The sequence below is a fragment of the Asparagus officinalis genome, chromosome 3, assembly GCF_001876935.1.
Source record: "Asparagus officinalis chromosome 3, Aspof.V1, whole genome shotgun sequence".
Taxonomy (NCBI): domain Eukaryota; kingdom Viridiplantae; phylum Streptophyta; class Magnoliopsida; order Asparagales; family Asparagaceae; genus Asparagus; species Asparagus officinalis.
Window position 1 is genome coordinate 19,638,077 of NC_033796.1, and position 11,996 is coordinate 19,650,072.

An 11,996-nucleotide genomic window follows, 5' to 3' on the forward strand; every position below is an offset into this window, starting at 1 on the left:
GGGAGCAGTCGTGATATCACTGTCCTAGAAGATTAAGGACCCGCATATCGCCCTGGCGCAATTTGTCCTCTCTCCCCTAGCGGTAAAAACTCCCGGTATCGGCCGGCCTCTGCACTCGGGCGTGAGTCACAGAGCTTATGCTCAGACGAAAACGGTTGCCCAGCAAATAGAAATATAAAAATGTAGCCGAAATCTCTTGGAGGTATGAGAGTAGAGAAGAGAAGAGAGTTTAGAATTTTTCCTCTTCGTTGGTGTGATTCTGAATGAGCTCCAAGCCTGGTTTTATAGGTGATGAGAGGTGTAACCCCCGTTGAATCCAAGGGACCGTTACGCACAAATTTTGCTTCCGTTACCCGCATGCAGCCATTACAGAACGTGTAAAACGTGCAAAAATAAAAGCTTGAGAAGCAAAAAGGTGTGTGTGTGCGGCTGCGGCGTGGTGTGCGTGCGTGCGCGCGCGTGTGTGGTAGAAATGCAAAGCCCACAAAACCCAAAACACTATTCAAAGCCCAATAAGGAGAGAACCATTATATACCCTTTACTATTCATCTTATTTTCCAATGTGGGACTATTCACAAAGGCAAAATTGCCTTTTCATGAACAAAGCTTCCAACAGTCCCCCCCCAAAAGGCAATATTGACTGAAAATAATAAATCAATAAATAAATCACAAAATAAATATAGGTTGGGCAACCTTTCGTATCGTGAATTCGGGAGAGGTAGCTCTCGGCTTTGAACCTTTCCTTAGTGGGTTCATCGCCACCTGAGGGACATAATGGACTAGGCCTTGAATTAGGCCCCTTTAATCAGGTATTGATGAAAACACACACAATACGCTTCATCTATTGAGCAAAGCGGGTTGAGCGTTAAAGGCCATGCTCACAAAAAACCGACTCATGAGAGTTTCTAGGGGTCAGCCCTGTCCCCCCCAACCGCGGCCATCACGGTTCCTCTCACGTAGGTAAGTCCTCAAAGGGTACTACAGCTGTTTATTTAATACCCCCCACAATACACGCGTTGGACTTATTAAGAGTAAAACTCAGCCTAGCCAGCTGTATCATAAGAGCATCGTCACCATAGAGAAGGGGTAGTAGCAAATGCTACATAATGATATATAAATATATCTAGGTCGATGCTCCACACGAGAGTCACTTGTCCAGCTTGTTTCTACCACATTGAACCGACATTGGGACTACGTCTCCAAATAAGGGTTGGGTTGCCGCTGTCAGTGACCTCATTTATGGGCTTAACCCCATCTCCCTCGATGAATCCAGAACCACACTCCTGGATAATCCCTTAGTCAAAGGGTCAGCAAGATTTTTCTCAGACTTTACAAAGTCCAAGATCACAACTTTGCCTAATAGGCGTTGTACAGACTTATATCTTATTTGAATATGTCTGTTATGTTTTTTATTTACATGTACTTGCTTTAGAAGCTCTATGGTAGATCTAGAATCAGAGTGAATGGAAATAGGAGGAGAGGGTTTAGGGACCAAAGGAAGTTCAGATAGAAGATCTTTTAACCATTCGGCTTCTGTGCAAGTAGTATCAAGAGCAATTAGCTCAGATTCCATGGTGCTCCTGGCAATTATTGTTTGCTTACATGATTTCCAGGATACAGCAGCACCACCAAAAAGAAATACATATCCAGATGTAGACTTTACACTGTTGGAATCCGTGACCCAATTGGCGTCACTATACCCTTCTATAGCATCAGGGTAACCAGTGTAAGTCAAGCAATAGTCAATTGTGCCTTTTAGATATTTGAATACTCTTTCTAAGGCAGACCAATGATCTTTGCTAGGGTTGCTAGTATACCGACTCAGTCTCCCTACAGCATAAGCTATATCAGGTCTGGTTCGGTTGGATATGTAAAGAAGAGATCCAATCATCTGAGAATATTTTAGTTGGGAGACAGGTTCACCTTCATTCTTCTTCAAAGGTATAGAAGAATCATAAGGTGTGGAAACAGGTTTAGAGTTATGAAAGTTGAATTTGATTAGCATTTTATCAATGCTATGGGAAAGACTCAAAGATATTCCTCTAGTGTCTCTAGAGATTTTCATTCCAAGTATCATGTCTGCAAGACCTAAGTCTTTCATATCAAAATTTTTTGGAAAGATAATCCTTTACCTTTGAAATTAATTCAAGTGTTGTTCCAAAGATAAGGATATCATCAACATAGAGACAGAGAATGACATAGTCATTGTTTATCACTTTAGAATAGACACATTTATCGTATTCATTCACAGTGAAGCCATATTGTGCAATGACGTTGTCAAATTTCTGGTGCCATTGTTTAGGAGCTTGTTTAAGACCATACAAAGATTTAACAAGCTTACAGACTTTGTTTTCCTGACCCTTGGCAATGAGGCCTTCAGGTTGGTGCATATAGATTTCTTCATCTAAATCACCATTCAGGAAAGCAGTCTTGACATCCATCTGATGTATGATAAGCTTATGGATAGCAGCAAAGGCTAGTAATACTCGGATAGTTGATATTCGGGCTACAGGAGAATATGTATCAAAATAATCAATGCCCTTTTGTTGAGTAAAGCCTTTAGCTACTAATCTAGCTTTAAATTTATCTATGGAACCATCAGCTCTGAGTTTCTTCTTGAATATCCACTTACAACCAATAGGTTTACAACCTGGAGGTAAGTCGGTGAGTATCCAAGTATGGTTTTCCATGATAGATTTAATTTCATTATCAATGGCTTCTTTCCAGAAAGGAGATTCAGGTGAATCCATTGCTTCTTGGAATGAGCTTGGATCACCTTCAACAAGAAAGGTAAGGAAGTCTTCTCCAAAATTCTTTTCGATTCTACCTCTTTTGCTTCTTCGAGGTTCAATATCAAGAGGTTGAAAAGAACTGGAAGATGGAAGATCAGAAGGAATGGATGATCTGGGATTTTCTGAGATTTTAGATTTGAAAGGAAAGATGTTTTCAAAGTAGACTGCATCTCTTGCTTCAATGATGGTATTGTTGGATATGTCACTGATTTCAGATTTGATGACTAAAAATCTGTTAACATTGCTATCAAGTGCATATCCAATAAAAGCAGCATCTACAGTCTTAGAACCAATTTTTCTCTTCTTAGGTTCGGGAATAGCTACTTTAGCCAAGCAACCCCAAACCCGGAAGAAATTTAGATTAGGAGATCTCCCCTTCCAATATTCATAAGGAGTTGTATCGGAATATTTCTGGGGAATCCTATTGAGAATGAAGCAAGCAGAAAGAAGAGCTTCACCCCAGAGATTTTCAGGTGCTCCTGAACTGAGTAACATACAGTTCACCATGTCCATTAGGGTTCTATTCTTTCGTTCAGCTACCCCGTTAGACTGTGGTGTATAGGGAGCAGTAACCTCATGAATAATACCGTGTTCTTGGCAATATTCAGTCATATGATTTGAGGTATACTCCCCCCCACGATCAGATCTTAGAATCTTGATCTTCCTGTCAAGTTGGTTCTCAGATTCAGCTTTGAACACCTTAAACCTATCTAAGACTTCATCTTTAGTTTTGAGAAGATAGGTGTAACAATATCTGGAGTGATCGTCTATAAAAGTCACAAAATATCTCCTACCCCCTCGGGTGAGAACTCGGTTAGAGTCACACACATCACTATGAATTAATTCGAGGGGTTCAGAGTTTCTAGTTATAGACTTGAAGGGTTTTTTAGTGTGTTTCCCTTGAACACAGATTTCACATTTAGATGAGGGATCATGAGAAGATTTAGGAATGAGGTTTAATTTACTCATTCTCTGCAAGGTTTGGAAATTAACATGTCCAAGTCGTCCATGCCAAACATCACAAGACTCAACAATTTGAATAACAGAAGACTCAGAAATTTCATTAGAACTGGAATTGATTACATTGAGTTTGAAAAGGCCATTACAGATAAAACCTTTTCCTATGAAAACATTACTCTTTGTAATCACAAATTTATTGGATTCTTTTACAATCCTATAACCAGCTCTAAGAAGAAGAGATTCACTAATCAGATTGCGACGGAGAGAAGGAACATGATAAACGCCTTGCAGATGAAGAACTTTCCCAGAAGTCATGGTGAGCTCTATACGTCCACTTCCTATTATTGATTTAGTGGAGTCATCTGCTAAGCTTATGCTTCCTCCACGTGATTCCTGATAATTTGAAAACCAAGAGCGGTCATTACAGACGTGGATATTTGCTCCGGAATCCAAATACCAATCAGTGGAAGAAGTTAGAGAATTTACAAGATGAGATGAAGAGGCTAACCTGAAGGAGGTTGGATTCATTTCAATCATATTAACTTTGTTGGATCCATTTCCTTTAGGGGCAGGTTTGGCCGGTTCCTTCTTCCGAAAGAAACAGTTGTGAGCCATGTGGTTGGTTCTACCACAGACAAAGCAGAACTTCTCATCAGACTTATGGCTGGAAGAATTGGGATTTGGTTTGAAGGAGGATTTGTTGAAAGATTGTTGATTTTTCTTGAATTTCTTCCCTTTGGGTTTGAAATTCTTAGATTTAGGCTTATCCTCTACCAAGTTTACTTTAGCTTTTGTTTCATTCTTGGTATTGGAATTTTGCCTATGCTGGTCTTCAATACGAATAGCCTTGAGGGCTTCAGTTAAGGTTAGATCTCCTTGCTTGTGTCGGAGATCTCCAGCAAATCTAGACCAGGAGGGAGGAAGTTTATCAATCAAACAGGAAACTTTATAATCGTCAGTAAAAGTGTTTCCTTTTGATTGGAGATGACGGAGGAAATCTAGGAATTCATGAATTTATTCATTAATAGGCTTGTCATCAACCATCATGAACTTATTGAAGGAGGAGGAGGTGAAACGCAGAATTCCGGCATCATCATAGCCATATTCTGCTTCAAGAGCATTCCATAGGTCTTTTGCACTTTTGAATTCGTAATATATGTCATAAAGGTTATCCGCAAGTGCACTAAGAATCCTATGACAACAATGATAGTTGATTTCTTCTGGTTTCATAGAGCTAGAAAAGGAGCTAGCACCAGAACCAGAAGTGGAAGGAGCAGGTTGAGCAGGATCAGGAGTCAAAGGTTGAGAACCACTAGTAGATGACTCAGAAGTGTCAATAGCAGATAAAAGACCTAAGGTAGTAAGCCAGTATTTCATCTGATTAGCCCACCGTTTATAGTTAACACCGGTGAACTTCTCAGGTTTGACACTTTTTGAATGATCAATTGCCATAAGTCCAATTTGAGTTTTACTAGTCTAGGTAGTTGAAATCTGAACAGGGTAAGAATTTTATTAATACTACTAGACCAGAAACTTAATTAAACCTGCTCTTAACCAAAAACTCTAAAAGTGAAAAGATTAAAGTTTTACTCGGGTAGTTTGGCCAGGTAAGGATAGTACTAGAGGTTGATCAATGATCGATTAAGTACCTCGTTTCTTGCAGAGCGCTTTACGCAACCCTTAAACATTTCCTTAGACACCAACTAATCCAAGAAAACTTGAACCGGCTCACTTAAAGATTTTTTGTTTATGACAGATACTGAAATTGTGTACAGAAGAAGTAAAGAAATTATATATATAATTATTATTTTTAACTAATTTAGATAACACAAATTAAAACAATTAACTAATATAACAAGTAATTAAATATATGAATATTCGGTTGAATAGTAATCCCGATGAACAGTATTTTTTTTTATTTTTTTAAACTAATTAATTTAACAGCAAGAAATTTTAATTAATCTTCTAGATTGCTGTCAAAACAGGGATATAAAATATAAAAACAAATTAAAGAGTTAGAAAATTCAGGCCTGATTGGGAGCAGTCGTGATATCACTGTCCTAGAAGATTAAGGACTCGCCTATCGCCCTGGCGCAATTTGTCCTCTCTCCCCTAGCGGTAAAAACCTCCGGAATCGGCCGGCCTCTGCACTCGGGCGTGAGTCACGGAGCTTATGCTCAGACGAAAACGGTTGCCCAGCAAATAGAAATATAAAAATGTAGCCGAAATCTCTTGGAGGTATGAGAGTAGCGAAGAGAAGAGAGTTTAGAATTTTTCCTCTTCGTTGGTGTGATTCTGAATGAGCTCCAAGGCTGGTTTTATAGGTTATGAGAGGTGTAACCCCCGCTGAATCCAAGGGACCGTTACGCACAAGTTTTGCTTCCGTTACCCGCATGCAGCCGTTACAGAACGTGTAAAACGTGCAAAAATAAAAGCTTGAGAAGCAAAAAGGTGTGCGGCTACGGCGTGGCATGCGCGCGCGCGTGTGTGGTAGAAATGCAAAGTCCACAAAACCCAAAACACTATTCAAAGCCCAATAAGGAGAGAACCATTATATACCCTTTACTATTCATCTCATTTTCCAATGTGGGACTATTCACAAAGGCAAAATTGTCTTTTCATGAACAAAGCTTCCAACACATATAACCGAACTACGTGATGAAAAAGATTTATACATTATTTACTTTAGGGTAAATTACGCTAAACCTGCAAGAAATTTCAGCCTTTTGCAGTAAACCCCACAATAAGCTCAAAGACCACAGTGCAACCATCAACCCAGCCTCCCCCCCCCCCACCGCAGGCGCCCCAACAAAAATACCTTGTGGAATCCGCGGAAAAAAAAAACCCAATAATTTTCCGTTGTTTTTGCAGATAACAGCCATAAATTAGAACCAAAAAACAACATAAAAAGTATTTGAAAGTTATTGAGGGTTTATGTAAGTTACCCAAAAGATATTGGGTTTACAAAGTTATTGAGGGTTTAGCACGAATTTGAAAGTTATTGGGGGTTTACTGCAAAATGCTGTAAGTTATTGGGAGTTTAGCGTAACTTACCCTTTTCTTTATCACCCATGACCCATGTAGTCCTAATTACATTCAAAAATAAAAGAAAACAACATATATACGAGGAAGTGGACAAGCTGAGATGATTAACCAGTTACGTTAACTAGTAAACCCAAAGATAAAAAGTACATAATTCTTGCTTATGATAAGCAAAAGAAATTATACTAAAATTAAACAGGAAAGAAGTGTTGTGAGCGGCGGAAGCTTTCTAGGGCAACACGAACAATAACTCGAACTAAAACCACAAACAATATGCAAACCACAATCACAGCAAGAACACACAATTTACGTGGTTCGGCAAGTTGCCTACGTCCACGGGGCAAGGAGGGGGGGAGCGTGGTTCGGCAATATGCCTACGTCCACGGGGCAAGGAGAGGGAAGCTTTACTATTCAAATCAAAGGGGAGTACAAGTTAGGGTTACAAATCTTACCCAAAACCCTCAAATAAGACCAAAAGATCTCTCAAATAGACTCCAACAATAGAAGCCCTCAAATCTCCCTTTGCTCAGCTCAAAATCGCCCAAACTCTAACCCTAAAAACGAGTTTAGGGTATTTATACAACTCCCAAGCGAAACGGGTCTGGAAACCTGAACCAACTGAAACCCGCTTCGTCGGTCGACCGGGTCGGTCGACCGCGATCAATTCCGGTCGACCGACCCGGTCGACCGACCACCTCCAGCAGAACCCCGAAAGAATCCAGAGAGCCGTCGGTCGACCGGGCCGGTCGACCGACCTCCTTGTGCACGAATCCGGTCGACCGGACCGGTCGACCGACGCCTGTTTTTCCTGATTCTGCTGCTGATGATGAAATTCCTTCAATTCTCCACCTCGGCGAATGTTTCCACCAAAAAACTGAGCCGACACCAAACCATCCAATAGTTCCTCAACAGGTCCAGGAACAATACTCGAGCTGAAACACGATCTCCCCCCATCTTGATCAACTGATCAAACCGGCTGCATCTAAAGACTGCCTACGTATCCTCTTGCCCAAGGAATCAAGCCGAACGTAGTTCATATTAATGGCCTCCAAAGGCCTCAGCACTGAAGGATGTTCAAAAGCTTCAAACAATGACCAAATTTCACTCCTGAAACAACTTTGGTCAACATATCTGCAGGGTTGTCATTTGTGTGGACCTTCTCCAATATGACATCTCCATCATCCAAGACGTCCCGTACAAAGTGGAATCTGACGTCGATGTGCTTCGTGCGCGCATGATAAACCTGGTTCTTCGCCAAATAGATAGCCGACATACTATCACAATATATCCGAATAGTCTCCTGTGCAATCCCCAAGTCCTCCAATAATCCACGCAACCATAAAGCCTCCTTAATAGCTTCAGTAACTGCCATATACTCTGCCTCTGTAGTAGAGAGAGCCACTGTGGACTGAAGCGTGCAACGCCAACATACAGGTGCACCTGCCAATGTAAAAGCATAACCTGACGTAGACCGGCGTTTGTCAAGATCTCCAGCATAATCTGAATCCACATAACCAATACAAGCCTGCCCGTCCTTCTCATCCTTCTGAAACACTAAACCAACATCCACGGTGCCTCGAACATACCGTAGAATCCACTTCACGGCCTCCCAGTGACCCTTCCCGGGGTCATGCATGTATCTCGATACCATGCTCACGGCCTGTGACAAATCTGGCCTCGTACACACCATCGCATACATCAAGCTACCTACTGCACTAGCATATGGGACCTTCGACATATAATCTCTGTCCTCAACTGAAACAGGTGACATCAACGCTGAAAGCTTGAAGTGGGGAGCCAATGGTGTGCTAACTGCTTTTGCATTGCCATCAAAGCTGAATTTCTTCAACATCTTCTGCAAGTAGCTCTTCTGTGTAAGCTTCAATTTCCCCTTCACCCTGTCTCGCTCGATCTCCATACCCAATATCTTCTTTGCCTCTCCAAGATCCTTCATCTCAAACTCGGATGATAACTCCTCTTTCAGCTTTCGAATAGCCGAAGAATTCCTGGAAGCAATAAGCATATCATCAACATATAAAAGCAAATATATGAGCTCACCATCCTGTAGCTTGTGCATATAAACACATGGGTCATATGGGCTCCTTGTGTACCCTCGGCCAATCATAAAGCCGTCGAATCTCTTATACCACTGTCTTGGTGACTGCTTCAAACCATAAAGAGACTTCTTCAGCTTACAAACCAAATTTTCCTTTCCTGCAGCTTTGAAACCCTGTGGTTGTGTCATGTAGATCTCCTCATCTAAATCACCGTGTAGAAAGGCTGTCTTCACATCCATCTGGACCAAATCCAAATCCAACTGTGCCACCAACGCCAATAAAATCCGAATCGACGAATGCTTCACAACGGGTGAAAATACCTCGTTGTAATCAATGCCCTCAAGCTGTGCATATCCCTTGGCAACTAATCTGGCTTTGAACCGAATGTCCCCAATAGAAGATCCCTCCTTCTTCGCATATACCCACTTGCAACCAATAGCTTTCTTACCCTTAGGTAGATGTGCAAGTGTCCAAGTGTCGTTCTTCTGAAGAGACCGCATCTCCTCCTCCATAGCTTCCCTCCACCTGATCGAATCGGGGCTAGACTCTGCCTCCCTGAATGTGGCTGGAACCATATCATCAACGACCTCCACTGATAATGCATATGCGACCATGACATCATTATACCTAGCTGGCCGACGAATCTCTCTCCTCGGTCTATCTGCTGCAATGGTCCTCTGAACATGACCCTGTTCCTGAGTCCCATGATCTACTGTATCCTGTATCTGCCCATCTGTCATCTCATCTCCTCCCAGTGTCACCTCTGTAGGAGCCTCAATGGATACAGTGTTCTCTGGAGTGGGTGGAGTCACATCATCCTCCACCTGCTGCGATATCTCTCCTGTCTGGTCTCCCTCCACCTGCTGAGGGGTTCGAGGCCTCATCATGTACGCCTCGTCAAATGTGACATCTCTGCTAATAACTATCTTCTTGTCCTGTGGATCCCATAACTTGAAGCCTTTGACTCCATCTCTAAATCCCACAAAGACTGCTTTCCTCGCTCTCGGATTTAATTTACCATCACTGACATGATAATAAGCTGGACACCCGAATATCCGAAGCGACTCATAGTCACTAGCCTCCGAACCAAACCAACGCTCCAAAGGAGTCTTCCCGTCTATCGCAGTGCACGGCAACCTGTTCACAAGATGGCTCGCATAAACCAACGCCTCGGCCCAAAAAGATCTAGGCAATCCACTCTGCGTCATCATACACCGCACCTTCTCCAGCAAGGTACGGTTCAATCTCTCAGCCACCCCGTTCTGTTGCGGTGTCTCTCGAACTGTGAAGTGTCTTCTAATGCCGTGATCCCGGCAAAACTGCAGAAACGGATCACTCTTGTACTCTCCACCGTTATCTGAACGTAGAGTCTTCACCTTTCTACCTGTCTGCAGCTCCACTTTCTTTTTCCACTCCACAAAAATATCCAGGACCTGATGTTTATGCTTCATCGGGTATACCCAATTCCTCCTGGAATAATCATCAATGAAAGTGACAAAATAGTTGGCCCCACCAAGAGATGTGTTCTTGGAAGGACCCCAAACATCCGTGTGAATATAATCCAATGTACCTTGGGTGTTATGAACAGCGGTGCCGAACTTCACTCTAGTCTTCTTCCCAAGTACACAATGCTCACACAATTCCATCTTGCAGGTCTTAGCACCTTTCAATAGCCCCTGTTTAGCCAATGACTGTAGGGACTTATCTCCTGTGTGTCCAAGTCTCATGTGCCATAAGGTGGTAGTGTCCTCCTCTGTAGTGATAGAAGCTGCCAGACCCCCTGTAACTGTCTTGCCCTTCAAGTAGTATAGGTAGTTTTCCCTGACACCTCGCATCACCACCATAGAACCCTTCGTGACCTTCACTGTAGCATCCTCTAAGATCACTCGATATCCTGCTGCCTCCAAAGTCCCAAGAGAAATGATGTTCTTCGTCAACTGCGGCACGAACCTCACTTCCTTCAATTCCCTCACTACACCATCATGCATCCTGATCCGGACTGAACCAATACCACCAATAGGGCATACGTGATCATTACCCATAAGCACGACATCCCCTCTTTCCAGCTCCTCAAAGCTAGAAAACCACTCCCTCTTAGGGCAGATGTGATATGTAGCTCCCGAATCCATCATCCACTCCGTGGAATCCGCATAGCAAACCGACGGTAAAGCAGGGCATGAATAGCCTGAAGAATCTGAATCTGAATGCTCACCAATAGCTTTTGCAACATTCACTTCTGAAGCTTGTGCAGCTTTCCCCTTATTCTTTCCGGCTTTTTCTTTCCACTTTGGGCAGTCAATCTTCCAATGTCCTTCTTCTTTACAATACCGACATTGATTTCTACCAACACTCTTATAGGCACTCCTATTCTTTGACTTTGAGCGGTTGAACTGACGACGGTTTGGATCTCGGCCTCGAACTGCTAACGCATCTCCCGATGCCTTCTCGGAGGATTCACCATCACTCTTCCTCAACTCATAGTTCACCAAAGCTGAGGTCACCTCCTTGTAGCTAACTGTAGTTCTTCCATTGATCATAGTGAGAACGAACGTACCATAATCATCTTCGGGCAACGAACACAGAAGTAGCATCGCCTTGTCTTCATCCTCAACTATAATATCAACATTGGCCATATCTGAAAGTAGCTTAGTGAAATTGTTGACATGCTCCCTGATGGAAACCCCTCTCTTCATCTTGAACTGGTAAAATCTTTTCTTCAAGTGAAGCCGATTCTCAATGCTCTTCGTAAGGTATTTCTCATTGAGTGTTTCCCACATCTTCTTCGCCGACGTCTCGTTCATAACATCATAAATAAGATCCGGCGTCAAGCATGACCTAATAACACCACAAGCTCTACTGTTCATCTTTCTCCAAACCTTATCCTCCAACTCAGCGGGTTTCTCTTTTAACTCAAGAGTCTCCTCCAAATTCTGTGCATCCAAAGCATCCATCACCTGACACCTCCACAATCCAAAATTGATCTTGCCATCGAACTTAGGAACATCAATCTTCGTGTTATTGATGCTCAGACTCTGTATCGCCTTTGTTAGAGACGAACCTGACGTGCTTGCATCTCCCATGTTGTCGATCTAGCTCTGATACCAATTGTTGTAATGATTCTCTCTCTTTGGCTGCTCAAATTCGT